The sequence below is a fragment of the Malaya genurostris genome, chromosome 3 (assembly GCF_030247185.1).
Source record: "Malaya genurostris strain Urasoe2022 chromosome 3, Malgen_1.1, whole genome shotgun sequence".
NCBI lineage: Eukaryota > Metazoa > Arthropoda > Insecta > Diptera > Culicidae > Malaya > Malaya genurostris.
Window position 1 is genome coordinate 20,336,622 of NC_080572.1, and position 17,727 is coordinate 20,354,348.

At 35.5% G+C, this 17,727-nt stretch overlaps 1 protein-coding gene and 1 long non-coding RNA gene across 6 annotated transcripts in view; one reads left to right on the forward strand and one right to left on the reverse strand.

Annotated features, from left to right (window-relative positions):
* The window catches only part of LOC131437382 (MOXD1 homolog 2-like), a 299,407-nt gene that overhangs the window by 248,311 nt on the left and 33,369 nt on the right, over positions 1-17,727 (reverse strand). For 3 of the 5 annotated variants that reach the window (XM_058606685.1, XM_058606683.1, XM_058606686.1), the window contains one exon: positions 1,302-1,328. The exons of the other annotated variants lie outside the window; for them this stretch is intronic. The gene's annotated coding sequence lies outside the window, so the exon portion shown is untranslated. The remainder of the gene's footprint in view (positions 1-1,301; positions 1,329-17,727) is intronic. 5 annotated transcript variants of the gene reach the window in all.
* LOC131437384 (uncharacterized) lies at positions 7,350-8,873 on the forward strand. The gene is made up of 3 exons (XR_009230750.1): positions 7,350-7,987; positions 8,155-8,326; positions 8,384-8,873. It is a non-coding gene; the product is annotated as an uncharacterized LOC131437384 (long non-coding RNA).

Sequence of the window (17,727 nt, forward strand, 5' to 3'; positions counted from 1 at the left end):
CATGTATGTCACAGTAAACACGATGCAAACAGTTACCAGTCTCTTGGCAACGCACCGTGTTGACTCACACATATTAATTTGGAATTAACCACGTCGCTCCCTCAATTCCCTTTTGCGTTAGTGTGTTTGGCAACATTGTTGAGTCCATTTTATTTTTCTCTTCTTTTTCCGAACTCTACCAGTAAACTTAAGCGGATAAAATGGCGGACACATTGAGTAGAGGTCTGCCATTTCAAGATTTGCAGTTTTCATCTACTAAAATTGCTATATTTTCCACTCTGCCAACCGTCAAAAGTCCCATTAAAGTCAACAATAAAGCAAATGCAATTACCTTGTACCGAATGTTCGGTTCTGTCCAAACGCCCGATAAAAAACTTTCAATCCGTTACCCAACCCCCACCGAGAAGTCGATTTGTGTACAATAAAAGTTAACAACTTCAATCAAAAATCCATTTACAACGAGAGAATCGTTTCAGCAGCTCCGAGTACCGAAAAAAAAATCCATACACACATCATCCCTCTAGATTCATCACCATCAGCTCAGGGACCCCATTCTCCGTCGACCCCATTCGATTGTCCTGCACACGTGCCGATCCAAGCTCGTTAGACTGAACTAGTTTGTAACTGCCTCAACTGGCTCCAGGAACCCAAACGCGCGACAAAAACTACCAAAATCAATATGTGCTATGTTGTTGTATGCTAAAATTGTTCGCTTCCCGTTGATTTTAGGTTGACCGACCGAACGACGAAGCCTTGTTGTACTGTTTGCCTGAGTCAGTCGATGGCAATCGGTTTCCGAAGGCCAGCGGGCTATGGCAAAAACTATGCTGAACCACGCTTTACCGACATCCACTTACCCACCATCCGCAAACTGTAATCTGTTGAAGCCAAACCGAAGTTGAAGCACTAGTGATATCCTTCCTTCGACATGTCTGCTGCATACAGCCTAGCTGAAGATTCAACCAAGAGTGGACGTTCGCCTGTCTATGTATTGTTGTTTGCTTTCATTCGTGTCCACGTGGGGCGGCTTGAAATGTGAACAGGGATGCAGCTTGTTATTACTGTTCGTTGGTTGATCTGTCACTTGGTCAGTATGAAAATTACTTCCATCCTAACTACCGACTTCTGTTAGAATTTCGGATAAAATCTAAGAGAAGATGTAGCAGATAAATAAACACCAGGAAAGTTTGAGAATTTGCAAGTTTTTGCGAAGGTTGGTTTTCTTCTACGATTTGAGATAGGCCAGCTAATAAAATATGTCGAACAATTTGGTTTTGTGATTGAACGTTTTTAACACTTACGCATTTCAAACCGTTGAAGTAACATACCTGGAAATAAAATTGATCTTATTTAGTAAGTACTGAATTTGAGTTTTGAAGGTTTTTTAACTATCATACTGAAAACGGCATTACTGGTTACGTAAGAATAATGCTCCGATGAAGGAAAGCAACATTCCTGGGTTCGATTCCCAACCCCGCACAATGGCTTAGAAAGATCTTCTAACAGAGAGCAGAGTAATCGCACTAAAAACCTGTTTTAATCCACCTAGTGGTGTAATGAAACCTTTTGCTTATATAATGGTATTCTATTCAAAATGTTTTTCGTTGGTTTTTGAAAAAAAAAAACCAAGGGATTGTTTGTGCATTAACTAGTATAACATGAAGAATGAAGCAGTTCTCTGATCGGTTAGGCCATCCATTAGAAAACGAAGTGGGTTCACTATTATATGTACTTCCAGAACCGGAACCTGAGAACTGATATAATCGAAGTGGGTTCGTACGGCCACCAACTAACATGACTTACAAATTCAACTAGTTTTTATTCAAATTTTGAAGATTTTGCCATCGTACTCTCAACGACGATTGAAATTTCTGTTGTATCCAAAAATATGCAGTAATTTTTGGACGAACCATAAGACTTTTCATTTGCACATAAGATTGGGAATAACGGGCTTGAGTCCAGTTTAGAATTTTTTTTTACGGTTTTCGTTTCGCCAGTTTAAGTGACGGTGTACAATATTTAACACACTTTACCCTATATCTACGGAACCGGAAATTGGAATCTTTTTGAATCTAAGTTTGGAATTCATTTGAATCTAAGTTTGTCAAAAACGGTCAAACCATCGCTGAGAAAAGTGAGTGAGATCCATTTTAGTATACAAGACCACTATTTCCGGTACTTCCGGAACCAGGATAGCCGGAATCGGTTTGTTTAGTTGTCTACTGATAATGGATATTGATTTGTATAGTTTTGAGACCAGTTTATATAAAACACACACACATACATACACATACACAGACATTGCTCAGCTCGATGAACTGAGTCGAAAGGTATATGACACTTGACCCTCCGTAGATGGTATAATCCATCTCGTGTAGAACGATCCCCAATAACTATCAGCTAATAAATCTTCCTCAAATCAAACCTATCAATTATATCAACGATTTGATAGTCGGTCTACCGTATTGTTGCTTGTATTGGCGCGGTGCAGATATGTGTACAAATATATCGGTTCAGCGAAGGCACACGCTAGTAAAATTTCTTGATTTATGACCAAACAATCAAATTGAATAGTGAACACATCAGGTTTGTCGAATTTCTCACACATGCACACCAGATTCTACGAAGCGTTTTAACATGTCTGCTGCTCACCCAGGTGGAATGTTTTCTCGCCACTGCTGTGTGCCAACTCCGTGTATTCCATCTCATTTAGGACCACCTAGCTTTGCGCTGAATGCTTGACGGTTGGCAGGTATTTGCCGAGAAGCGATAAATACTACGGTTGACGAACATTTCATAACATTGCTACTAATGCTGTAGTGAGCATAGAACCAACCAAGCGAAATTCACTTGCTCTAGAGCGAACGACTCAGCTGCTGGATGAATGTAATTATTCCGGGGCAGTGATGTGTACTGGAAGTGATTGCCAATGATGATGACGTTATTTCGCTGGAAAAGATATCGAACCATAGCAGATTGCTAATGGCCGACCCTTCAGTGGATGTCCTGTCTACATTTGGGCTGGTAACAAGGAACTCTCGCGGATAACAAATGCTGTAGTTTTGCATATAACTGCTTGGACAGGTGACAGAACTGCAACAGCTTTCACTGGACTGCAATGGTAGTAGCGGAGACCGCTACAAAAATATTTACTAGCTCAAGTTGCACCGATACGAATGATAATAATGATGTTGCTCTTGCAAGTGCTAAAAGTGGCGAAATGGTGACCCGTACATAATGTCGTAATAAAACTAAGTGCATTGCATAGAATTACGAATTCAACGATACATAAAAAACTTAACATACATAATTTTTTAAAGCCTTCATCTTTCTCATTTATTTTTTTGGTAAGTTACAACACAAATGAATATATGTTGAACATATTTCATATTTCTAATTATTTTGAACCAAAAGCATAATTGGAAGTTAGTTTAAATACTCCCTTCTTATTTTTAATTTCATTGTATACCATTTACGAGTTAAAATTTGGAACTTGAACGCAATGCGATTAAATTTTAATTTCATATGACTTTACAAAATTTTTCATATGACTTTACAAAATTTTTCATTTTGTTGATGTTAAGCTGTTTTGAAAGTAGGAAAAACAGGTATAGTATCCGATCAAATTTTAGAAAACGTAAAATTTAAATACCTTACGTAATACCATTCAAACAAGCCATAGATTGTAAGAATCCGTAAATTATTAACGGAGATGTCGATTTTTTTGTGTAGACGATTTTGCCGCCATATGGCAATAATAAGTGTTTTTAACAAAGCAATATATATATAGAGTTTGGAGTCGAAATTTGATAGAATTTCTAATCCAATCGTTCCTGAGTAATTGAAAAATCTTCAGCCAATTGTTCGGAAATTCAGGAAAAACTCTTAATTTAAAGTGATAACCCTTAAATATTATAACTATATTGATTGTAACTACCTTCAATTATAGCTACCGTCGAATTCAAGTATTATATTACTGTAATACGTATAATACGTATATTTAATATTATTCAAAAGTATATATAGTCTCTTTTGTCCTATTTACTTTAATACTGCAATCGAATACCATTCTTTCTAACAAGAATTTTCTAGTGATAACGAATATTGTGAGATAGCAGTGAGATGATACGAAGGTAATCACTTTTAATTCAAAGATATTGCAAAATTTCCGATATAAAGTTTAGTGCTTAACAGTCGAACAATTAACATTTATGTTACCAAAAAGACCCACTTCGTGTTCTTAAGGATGACGTACGCGAGTAAAGTACTGTTTCATTCGTCATGTTATACTTAGTTAATGCACAAACAATCCAAAACAATCAAAAATCTAAGAGAAACATTTCGATTAGAATACCACAGAATTATATATGAGAAACACCACTAGGTGGATCAAAACGTAATAGTCACAGACAGATACCATTATTTTGAATGCTATATGCATTCATTCTCAGTGTATTAGATTAGAAGTCTGTTTGAAAACTTTATTTTTCTTATTTTTTGAGGAAAAATCACTCATTGTCGAGCTCTTCTATAAGCTACCCAAAATTAGGTCGTTATCCACTTAAACTTTGACTTGATCGTAAAAATGGGTAGCGAGCTTTGCCAAAGTTGCCATGACAACACTTTGGGCAAACCTACATTTACCCATATTTTTGAGGTCATCTGGCAAGACGTTGCTTTTCATGTGTAGGTGCAACTTGAAAAGCCAGGAACAGGCTCGTACCCAGGATTTCGTTTCGGGAGGGGCAAAAAAAACTATTTCTCAGGACGCTTTCAACAACTTTGTAGATTCTAGTTATGGGCTGTCTAATATTCAAGTTCTAAATTCTTTGTTAAATCATGACCAAGGCAACAAACATTCCTGGCTCTTCAAGTTGCTGCCTACAGTCACTATTACTTTAGTATTATAACGAAATAGTTTAAAATTCTTAATAGTAGAATTTAAGAGAACTTTCAATTTTTATTTCCAAAAACAGCTAAGTTTCATTTCACCAATCGCTCAACCCCCAAATATTGAGAAAAAGTTGTTTGGAATACAGTATAGACAAATCTGTTTCATTGGAATGGATAAAAAATCGTAGTAAGAATCAGATATTTCAGTTTGATTTAAAAAACCTATTTTAATCCACCTAGTGGTGTAAAGATGCCTTTCTCACTTTTATTTTGTACTGTATATTACAGCACAAATTCCCCGAAATACTACAATTCAAATAAGTCTAGAAAATAGTTTTGAAGGGTTCTGTTGCATAATACTGCTACATTGATATACTACATTTGAATTTACGTTAGTGAAAATCTGTTCAATCATGTGTGAGAAAGTGAAGTGAGCTACATTTAATTACTATTGTTGGTACTTCCGCAACCAAAAGCTGGATATCGGCGTAGTGACATTCGATTCATTCAACCATACCATGGTCGGCAAACTAGAGAAATAAACTAGAAAATATAAGGAGGTAGCTTATGAAAAACAAATCTTGAAACCGCCATTTTTACACGAAGCACCCTCTCTCCGGAAGCAGGGGTTTAAGCCTAATGAAAATTGGATGTTTGTGAAAATCGGTTCAGCCATCTTTGAGCCAAGTGAGTAACATTATTTTCACATTTTCGGTGCATAACACCCCGTAATTCCTAAGCCGAAAATTCAATCCGAACGAAATTCCGGAACTTTGTATGAGATCATAACACCATTTATTTGAATCTATGTTTGTGAAAATCGGTTTAGCCAGCTCCGAGAAAAGTGAGTGACATTCTTTTCACATTTTCAATGCAAAAATGAGGAAATATATTTTTGGTGCAGAGAAACATTGTATGGGGTCATGTGACTTTTCATTTGAATCTTAGTTTGTGAAAATCGACTCAACCATCTCCAAGAAAAGTGAGTGACATTTTTTTCACATATTTGGTGAATATCACCCTGTAGTTCCGGAACTGGAGGTCGGATTCAAATGATATTTAGGAACTTTGTATAAGGCCATGAGACCTTTCAATTGAATCTAAATTTGTTAAAATCGGTTTAGTCATCTCCAAGAAAAGTGAGTGACATTTTTTTTTTACATTTTTCATGAATTATTTCTACATTGATGGTGCATATCCCCCTGTAATTCCAGAACCGGAAATCGAATAAAAATGAAATTGTGAAACTTTGTATGGAATCATGAGACCTTTAATTTGAATTTAAGTTTATGAAAATCGGTTCTGCCATGTCCGAGAAAAGTGAGTGACATTTTTTTTACATTTTTAATGCATTTTTCCACATTTTCGGTGCATATCCCCCTGTAATTCCGGAACCGGAAGTTGGATCGAAATGAAATTTGAGAATTTTGAATGGAATCATGAGACCTTTAATTCGAATCTAAGTTTGTGAAAAACGGTTCTGCCATCTCCGAGAAAAGTGAGTGACATTATTTTCTCAATTTTGATGCATATCACCCTGTAGCTTCGGAACCGGAAGTCGGATCCAAATGGAATTCAGAAACTTTATGTGGGGCCACGTGACCTTTCATTTGAATCTAAGTTTGTGCAAATCGGTTGAGCCATCTCCGAGAAAAGTGAGTGACAATATTTGTCGCACACACAGACATTTGCTCAGTTCGTCGAGCTGAGTAGAATGGTATATGACATTCGGCCATCCGAGCCTCGGTTCAAAAGCCGGTTTTTGCTGTGATTGTATAGCTATTATATATGAGAAAGGCAAAAAATGATTTACCCATAAACGCTAAAGCCTGCTTTGATTGATCGTACTGGCTAATTAACAATGACCACAGACGGTTAACGAAACGTTTTAGTGGAGCAATCATCTGCAACGTGGAACGTTTAAAAAATCAAAATAATTTTACTTTAAAATTGTACAGCGAGAAAAAAATATTTCAAAAATAAATTAACTCCCGGTAGTTCTAATGATGTGAAGATAAAGTGCGAAAAAGTTCTCCGAGTCTATGATATGTCAGAAAGTGAAGGGAAATATCGTTTAACACTAAACTCACTAATGATATAGAAATGCAACGATAGATTGTAATTCCCATTATTAACTAGCAAACTGTCCACATATAAATATAATAAATTTTTACTCTTTTTGCAGAATGGCTCGTTGGAAGAGCATTTTTGATTTCGTTTTCTAGAATGTTGCTGATAAGCCTATTACTAGAGATGCGCTTTCAAGAAAATACAAATACTTTAACTTTAGCAGCAATTTTTGAACGTTAAGCGTTTTTAATTACATTGACGTTTTGAATTACATTGAATGACGCTCAATTGCCATTTAAATTTTTCAGAATGAAACGTTTCTGGTGAGATGAAGAGGATTTTTGTTTTCAGTATTTCTGTCTTCGTTCTCAGTCAACTGACAGCATTTGAAAACAGCAATTTCGTTTGCAGTATTGTAATTTTATGATTTGGGAGTTCTCCATGTAGAAGTGAAGCTTTAAAACTATGAAGCCAGGATACGTCACGGTTGAGGATAGGTGCAAAAATTAGGATAAAATATATGCTTTTGAATGAGGTTGATTTCCTGGAGCAAAAAAAAATATTCCAAGAGCATGTTTCAATACATGACGAATAAATCCTTGGAACTAGCCATATAATTCTAATGCTGTGTACGTCTTATTAGATGATGACCAAATATGTATTTGAAGCTTCCTGCTACTCGGGATTCGACAATGCCGGCATTGGTGAGCCATGGAGCAGTTGAAAACAAACTGACAATGACGATGATGACAATCACGATGTGATTGGTTGAGGACTTGTTAGAAACTCGATTTGAACACTTGTTATCGTGCCACTGGTGTCTCTACACTTCCTCTCGTACGTCCAATAAATAACACAACGCATTCAGCTGTTGATGTACAGCCTAACAAGTGAAAATCCTGACGGTGCCATTTGTGTGACTCTCAACAGGGCAAATAAGCTCTCCAGTGTGAGTATGGTTAGCGTATCAGCTGAAGGGAATGTGCTTATCCTGTATGACGATGAGATGCGCTATGTAACGAAAGTAAGTAAACTGGTATTTACAAGACTTACACATGTTTCGAGCAATATTCGTAATTGGATGTAACTCTTCAGGTAACACGGTTGCGAAACGAGCATCGATGCGCGCACCGATTCGAGATTCATTCAAAATTATTGCTCTTGATATTAATTGAATCAATTACTCTACAGGCTGTGAACTGTTTTGCACGAAGCTTTCACGCCCGAACTCGTACAGCAGACATCGATTATTTCCACTTTGGATAAACCACTCCATTTTAGCGGAACGAAAGCTTCCGAAAATAACACGCTCACTGCCACCGTTTGTGATCTCCGGTCGAAGCTAGTTTAAATTTCGATAAAGGTAAACAAAAAGTAAACCCGTCCCGTGCATATAACTGTTTTTTGTTTTTTTTATCAGATTCTTTAGTTGATGAAGCAGCCAAAGGGTAAGAAGCGGATCCAATTAGCGATTGAATTATTCAAATAAATAATTGAAAATGGAAAATTGCCAGCCAGTGATTGGCGAGAAAGGTACAGCTTGAAAATGGTTCCCAGCTTAAACCCCATATTGAATGTAATTCATTGATATGACAGCAGCGTTGAGTCATGTTATTGGATGGTAACAGGATCGAACATTTCTAGGATCGAACATGTCCGGAAAAAAATTTCGCATCGGAAAGCACAAAACATCATAACACTCATGCCTTCTTTTATGCGGGAGATTCGTACTACATAAATAATAATCGCATAACTTTGAAATTCGTATAATGAAAACGCATCATTTTAAGAAATCGCATAAAAAACCGAAAAACTAAGGAAAAACAAAATTGGTTGCCAGATGACTTAATCATCAAGGTCTGGTGTTATATATAAAAAATGTTTGAATATTGACATTTTGATTTACAGAAATGTTTAGACTTCGGAGCTAGAAGTATCAATTTTTGATGCCACATATTTTAAAATACATGATATGTCAATTCGGTGTTAACTAAAAATTTCTAGGTCCGACGTTTCGTGGGTTTCTAAAAATAAACAAGAAAATTCTCATAAAAATCTGTTTCAATCCAATCTAAGATGTAATGATGACTTTCTCATTAACATTTCATAAGAAATGGATGCCAGTGCCGATGGATTTTCAGACAATCTATTTTCAACCTGGAATACGGAGACCGTCCTAGTCATAAAAAGATTTTGAGGCCATCAAATACCCAGGTATAAAATTTCGAATAGCTATAAAATCTGCTTGGAAAAATTCATGCTTATCTGTATCGTAAATTTTATGAGGATAAGATATTTTGACCAACATATAATAAGTTCAGCGAAAAACCTATCCAAATCTAATGTTGATTATGGAGACAAAGACTTTGTTTGAATTAAAGCTGGTTGATGCACTATTACTGCTATATAAGAAATTCACGTTAAATGGATAAAAATAATGTTCAAATGACATGATAAAACATGCTTTGGGATTGAATTCTTATATTTGTTATTTTTATCAATATAATAAATTCTGGTTTTTTGTTGCAAGTTTTCGAACAAAGCATGATGTGCGTTTCGTCCACAAAGGCGGTTGTGTTTTCTTATTCCGTCTTCTTTGCATCGACGAATTGAATGACGGTTTGAAAGGTTTGACACTCATCGCCCCATAATTTCGAAATCGGTAGTCGGATCTGGATGAATTTGCAGTGTATCTTTTAAGACAATGAAAGCTTTAATTTGAATCAAGATTTGTGAAAATCAGTTCAACTGTTGTTGAGAGATCGAAGTGAGTTTCGTTTTGGAGTTTTCTTCAATATTTTCGTAACCTAAAACCGGGAACTTTAGTCCAAAAGAAGGATTATATATTCTCCAACTAACAAAATCTGCCAAGTAGATTAATTCTCCAGTAAGTGTTACACAAACTTGCTTCGCGTTTCGTGATTCTGAAAAAAAATCATGAAATTGAATTTTTTTCATTTATCGCGCCGGAATACTGGAACCAGAAGTCGTATCCGGATCGACTTTTCATGGATATTTTATAGAATTTCAAAACATTATAAGCAGCTTTGTTTGTGAAAATCGATAAAGAAATTCCCTAAAAAATTAAATGCGGATTTGCACATATTACCTTGTAACTGGAAGCCGGACAAAGACGGAATTCAATAGCAGGGTAATAATGCTTTTTACCTTGTAAAAAATACACACGCAGACATTTTGTGATCTCGACGAACTGAGTTGAATGTTATATGACACTCGACTCTCCAGGCATCGGTTGTAAATCGGTTTTCACAGCGATTGTATAGCCTTTCTATATGGGAAAGACAAAAAGTCGTAATTTGTGTCATTGAATAGAAATAGGAAAGCTTGTTCGGACTTAATCTAACAAACTCTACAAATCTTATTTACCCTGTATTCCCAGAACCGGAAATAATTTTCACAACAAATTTAGGAATTCCGTATGAAACTGTGAGACTTTTCCTTTGAACCTTTAAGTTTATAAAACTCGATTTGGCTATTTTGAATAAATGTGAGTGAGATTTTTTGCAGTTTTTATTCACCATTTCCAATTCTTCAGATGACCGGAATAGCCGAAATTGGTTCGTTTGCCAGCTACAAATATGACCTCCAAATAGGAACAATTTTGAACCTAGTTAAACCTAGACCTACTATCTCATACTCTATTTCGATTAAACCAATTAAACGAAATTTAACAAACGAAACGAATCTGCGTTTCTGTTAATTTTGCATATACAAGTCAAGCTAAATAGCATGAAACATGTAGTAGGATGTTGATTATTATTATTATTATTATTATTATTATTATTATTATTATTATTATTATTATTATCATTATTATTATTATTATTATTATTATTATTATTATTATTATTATTATTATTATTATTATTATTATTATTATTATTATTATTATTATTATTATTATTATTATTATTATTATTGACATCAGTGCACCACCGGTTGTGATAATTGCATATTTCACCTCTTTTCTATAAATATAAAAAATAGGTATAGAATTCGCTCAAACTTTAGAAAAAATTTCCGAGGCCCGGAGGGCCGAATGTCATAAACCAATCGATTCAGCTCGACGAACTGAGCAAATGAAAGATCTCCCCGTCACCCAGATCGCTATTTAATGGTATTAAGATCGAATGTTTACTTTTTAGGTTATACGAAGTTTTATGTCAAAACTTTTTTGACAGTATCTGTCACAATTGACCATGAAAACAGAATACGTTTCCAGAATTAGATTCCGCACGGTAATACCTATCCAACAAGCCATAGATTGTTAAAATCCGTCCTTTTTTAACGGAGATATCGAAATTTTTGTATAAGTGACTTTTTGCTATATTCATAAAACACGATTTTTTATACTGTTACATACATTTGTTTCTAAGTACTCAAAAGACTGTGTACAGCATGATATTTTGCCTCGGACCGATTTTAGCACGAATTGTTTTTGGCAACATAATCGTTCGAATATGGCATATGTAATTCAGATGATGGCAGAGTTTTCGAGTTGATAGCAATTCCATAATTATAATGATTTAATCTACTTACTGCAATAAATGCTGGAAGAACAAAACAGCCATATACCATTCGAATCAGTTCGTCGAGATCAGCAAATGCGTATGTGACAAATAATTTCACTCAATTATTTTACGGTGATGACTCAACCGTTTTCTACAAACTCAGATTAACATGAAAAGTCGTATACTCCCAAACAAGGTTCCTGCATTATGTTTGGTTCCGACCTCTATTTCCGGAACTACAGGATATTGAAACGAAATTAAAACTGTGTAACTCATTTTTCTCGTAGACGGCTTAACCGATCTAAGATTCAGATGAAATCTAAGAATCATCTAAGATTCAAATGAAAAGTTTTAAGGTTCTATAAATCATCTTGTTTTACCTTGTTTTATATATATAAAAAATAGGTATAGAGTTCGCTTAAACTTTAGACGAATTTCCGAGGCCCGGAGGGCCGAGTGTCATATATGTTACCAATCGATTCAGCTCGACGAACTGAGTAAATCTCTCTCTCTCTCTCTGTGTGTGTATGTGTGTGTGTTTGTGTGTGTATGTGTGTGTATGTGTGTGTCTGTATGTGTGTTGTCAACTAAGAGGTCGAGATCTCATAGATGGCTGGACCGATTTTGATCAAACTAGTCGCAAATGAAAGTTCTCCCCGTCACCCAAAACGCTGTTGAATGGTTTTGAGATCGGATGTTTACTTTTTGAGTTATACAAAGTTTTATGTCAAAATTTTCAGTTTCTTGGCAGTATCTGTCCCATTTGACCTTGAAAACAGAATATGTTTCCAGACTTAGATTTCGCACGGTAATAGCTATCCAACAAGCCATAGATTGTTAAAATCCGTCTATTTTTAACGGTGATATCTACATTTTTGTGTAAGCGACTTTTCCCCCTATTACAGCAGTAGGAGTTTTGAGTGCTGTATGACAAAGCAATGCTTGGGAGCAACGTGAAACACAATTTGTTATACTGTTACATACAATTGTTTCTAAGTACCAAAAAGACTGTGCACAGCATCCTTTTTCATGACATTTTGCCTCGGACCAATTTTGGCAACATAATCGTTCGAATATGACATATGTTAACTAGATGATGGCAACATTTTCGAGTTGATAGCAATTCCATAACTGTACCGATTTAAACTACTTACAGCAATAAATGTTGGAAGAACATAACACCTATATACCATTCGCATCAGTTCGTCGAGATCAGCAAACGCGTGTGTGACAAATAATATCACTCAATTTTCTCGAAGATGACTCAACCGTTTTCTACAAACTCAGATTCATATGAAAAGTCGTCCTAAACAAGGTTCCTGAATTATGTTTAGATCCGATTTCTGGTTCCGGAACTACAGGATGAAATATGAAACGAAATTAAAATTGTGTGACCCATTTTTCTCGTAGATGGCTGAACCGATCTAAGATTCAAATGAAATCTAAGAATAATCTAAGATTCAAATGAAAAGTTCTAAGATCCTATAAATCATCTTGCTTTTCAGTCAGATCCAACTTCCGGTTTAGGGGATACAGGGAGATTTATATAAAAATGTCTATTTCACATAAATTAATCAGTCTTATCGGGTTTGCAGATTTGGATAGTCGAGAACTAAATAAACTTATTTCAGTTGTAGTGGTATTCAGTTTTCGATTCCGAAGGAACCCAAAAATTTATTTCGCGCTACGATTTCCCAAAGACTGATTTTCAAACAGTTTGAATCAAATGTAAACTATTTCGAATTCTGGTTCCTTATGGTACCAAACAAAATTGGTGAGTTTTATTCGATTCCAGCTTCCGATTCTGGAATTGCAGGGTGATGAATTTTTAAAATTCAAACCGATATAGAAGATGACAATACCAAAAAGCTTCAAAGTTGAATTCAAAGCTATTGCAATTTATTCGTTATATTAATTTATGGCTATAAGAATCGTTTTCGTTTATGCTGGTTCCGGAATACCGGTTCTGGAAGTACCGTAAGTAATGACGAAAAACTCTAAAGTGGAACTTACTTCGACATATCATGGAATGTTCAATTTATTATTACACTTTCAGATTCAAATTCGATTCAAGTTGCAGTTTCGACATTATAGGGTAATGAGTGAATAGAACTTTAAATTGTCGCTTGAAACGACGGTCATTAAATTAATGTCATGAGAACTAAAACACCTAAAAATATTAATGCAAAAAACACATGCGGATGATGAAATAAGATATCATCTCACTGCTAGGTGGATTAAGCACGTTTTTCAGTCAGATCCAACTTGCGGTTTCGGAGATACAGGGTGATTAGTATAAAAATGTCTATTTCACATAAATTAATCAGGTTTATCGGGTTAGAAGATTTGAATAGTCGATAACCAAATAAACTTATTTCAGATTTAGTGATATTCAGTTTTCGATTCGGAAGGCTCCCAAAAAATTAATTCGCACTACTGATTTTCAAACATTTTAAGTCAAATGTAAACTATACAGCTACTCAGGTGAATTTATCTGACTTCGGCTACACCGAATTTCGAATTCCGGTTCCAGTATCGAATCGTTTCTCAAAGCTCAATCATTTTCTCGAATTTCAGAAACAAAAGTTCAAATTAAAATAAATCCAATTTTATCCAATTCTGACTTCCGATTCTGGAATTATAGGATGATGAATTTTTAAAATTCAAAGCGATATAGACGATGACAATCCCGAAAAGCTTTAAAGCTGGACTCAAAAATATTGCATTTTATTTGTCATATGGCCATACGAATCGGTTTGGGTTATGCTGGTTCCTAAATACCGGCTCTGGAAGTACCCTTAATTACCGTAAACTCTAAAGTGGAAATTACTTCGACATATCATGGAATGTTTAATCGATTGTTACACTTTTAGATTCAAATTCGATCCGATTTGCAGTTTCGACCTTACAGAGTAATGAGTGATTAAAATCTGAAATTGCCACTTAAAACGACGGACATTAGAATAATGTCATGAAAACTAAAACACCGAAGAATATTCATGCGAAAAACACATGCGGGTTGGTAAAAAAAGGGTATAATCTCACTGCTATGTGGATTAAGCACGTTTTTCAAATAAACTTCAATTCATTGACATTCTTCTTTTTTTAATATAATTTCTTTTACCACGGCTTTACATTCTTCTATTCTTTCGGACGCACTTATCATAAAATAGCTAAAATTTGTATTAACCGTAGCACCGCCTTTTTCCAATATCACACATATTAAGTTGTACATATTGTCATTCTATATGGCGTTTTGAAAACTTTGACAGCCATCGCCCTGTAACTTCTGTAACTGCGAAACCAGAGGTCGAATTGGGATGAAAATTCACAGTAGCCTTAAAGATAATATGAGCTTTAATTTAAAACAAGATTTGTGCAAATCGTTCAAAGCATCGCAGAGGAATCGAAGTGAATTCTATTTTTAAAGTGTTTCTTTACCATTTCCGGTGCTTCCGGAACGGGAAGAGGGGGACCATTATTTTTTTTTGTCCACAAACTAACAAGCTCTGAAAGCTGGAAGAATTTATCAGACAGTTTCATGGAATTTGTATCTGTTTTTTGACCATCAATCATGAAAAAATACTAATGAAATTGGTAATTTTTCACTCGCGCTTTCGTTCCGGAATCGGAAGTTGGATCCGAATAAAATGTTCTACAAACTTTTGGAAAACTATAAGATCTTAGCTTTGAGTGCACACTTTTTCTATAATAATCACATTTTACCATGTAACTCCGGAAATCGAATTCAAATGAAATTCAATAGCAGGCTATGGGACCAAAAGACCTTTTATTTGAATCTTATGTCGTTTTTTTTTGGTACATATCATCCTATATATCCGGAACCGCAAATCGGATCAAGATGAAATTCAATAGCAGGCTATAGAACCATGAGACCTTTCATCTGAATCTTAGTTTGTGGAAATCGGTTCAGCGATCTCTGAGAAAAGAGAGTGTACAGTTTTGTTAAATACATACACACACACACAGACATTTGCTCAGTTCGTCGAGCTGAGTCGAGCGGTATATGACATTCGGCTCTCCGGACCTGTTTAAAAAGTCGGTTTTCACAGTGATTGCATAGCCTTTCTATTTGTAATCGTTTCTGCTTCGTCTAGAAAGCAGATTGTGCAACGAAACTAAAATATTATGTAATTAAGGGTTAAGTATCGGAGTGCAAATGATATGCGATTCAGGTTTTTCCGAATAATTTAACTGACCTACCTGAACGAGAATACAAAGCCTATTCCAAAAATGATATTTTACTAAAGCTTCAACCCATGATTGCGTAATTCAAGAAAACACATCTTCGTCTGTAAACGATATATTCAGTATCTAGACTTACCAGCAGGACTTACGCATGCACAATGAATTACGAAACTCTTATCTACTCGGTGCGATGCTCCATACACACACTTTCAATGGTTCACTTACTGCTAACTCGCTGTTGTCATCGTGGACTGAGCGCGTCAGAAAATCCTTGCTTGCAACCTCAAGCCCGTGGGAGGTGAGCTTACCCGAGGCGCAAAACAGTCACACGTGTGCTGTGCAACCATTTTCTTACATTTTCATCGTCACGGGTTTAGATGCCTTCAGCTTCAGCAACGTATCGTCCTTATGTGTGGAGTGGCAGTGGCATATTCAACACAGATGATCGTTGATGTTTACGCTTTCGACTCCGTTGGTCGGTTGCTGGCTGATTGCCTACTCGGATGGGAGGATAATTTTGCAAAAGATTATGGCTGGTATCGCGATATCCCCAGGTGAATAAATGTACGTGTGAGAAGCCATGTTGTTGAAAGAAGTTATTGCTGCTGACAGCGACGTTGGCATTCCCTTAATATCTCAAGACATGTTGAACACGCTGTCCTCTATGATTTTAATTGCAGTCACTCGGTGTGTAAGTTGAGAATTATTCCATAAATCAGCTTATCTTCTTTAGTCTAACTACCAACGCTTGCATCATGCCAGATTTTCCAGAGGCACTCGTAATCATCATTATTATTCATTTCCGTTGGATGCGAATTATTTATCCACAAAAAAATATCTTCCTCAAGAACGAGTTTTCTTGCGAATTAGAGCAGCACTCCCTGTTTCAAAGTTTAAATTACGTTACAACTTTATCTGCCCTTGTTGATTGAATTAATAAACCTTCAATTTCGCATTTTACACCAGTATCGTCGATCTGCTGCCACCGACTTTTCTTATAATGATGATGATGATGTTGGTGGCAGTGGAGGGCTCTTTTTCATCCTGTTCACTGGACTAGATTTCAATGAATCGAACACGGAAAACTGAAACCGTTGCTACGTCGCACAAATTAAGATGAATTATGAAAATTGAACCATCTACCTCCCATCAGCGGAGCTTACTAGACTGTGCGAGATCTAGGAAAGTATTGATTACCAACGATTTCGATATTTTTATTATTCTTTTTCAAATTTTCCACTGATGCTTGTAGACGAAAGCTTTTGTAAATGGAATGAAATAAATTTATCGATTGTTTCGTTCGAGAAAGAAAATATCATATTTATTGATTGTTAGGCTCTTTGTATTAGATCGTACGAGTATTAAAGCTTGGTTTCATTTGAAAAAGAATCATGTATTATAGAGATATGACAATCTTTCAATCACAAATTAAGGAACTGAGAAGAAATATATAACGATTAAGAATCGGCCGTTTTATACTTGCCACGTTATTTATTGCAATTTATTCTAGTTTGTTGTTCATACGATAGAGTCGCCTTGAGTCATGTTTTTATTAATATCAGTACCTGACGAGAAAACAGACTGTAAAAGATTAATGAAATGACGTGAATCCAAATATGCCGTAATTTATCTGGTGTTGACAGAATATTACATTTTTACCATGTGAATTTTTTTTTGTGAATGCTTCGATATCAATTTCAGCTATATTAACTGTAAACTTAATGATATGATTCACTATTCATATTTTGAATTAAAAATTTAAGTGAATACTTTTTCATGTGCATCTATGGATACGAGAATTTATAAGTGTGTGAGTCATCGTTTTTTAGTAAGAACCTGCACATTAGTAAGTTTAAGTGCGTGTATGACATCATCACTGCTGTTTGATTTTGGTATTTGAAAATATTTAACTCAAATAAATATAGCAAAAGTATTTGCTGTTTATGAAAACCCTTCTTAATCCAGATTGATTCGAGTATTTCACAAAAGCATTCTTCAGTGTCACACAGTCGGCATCATTTTT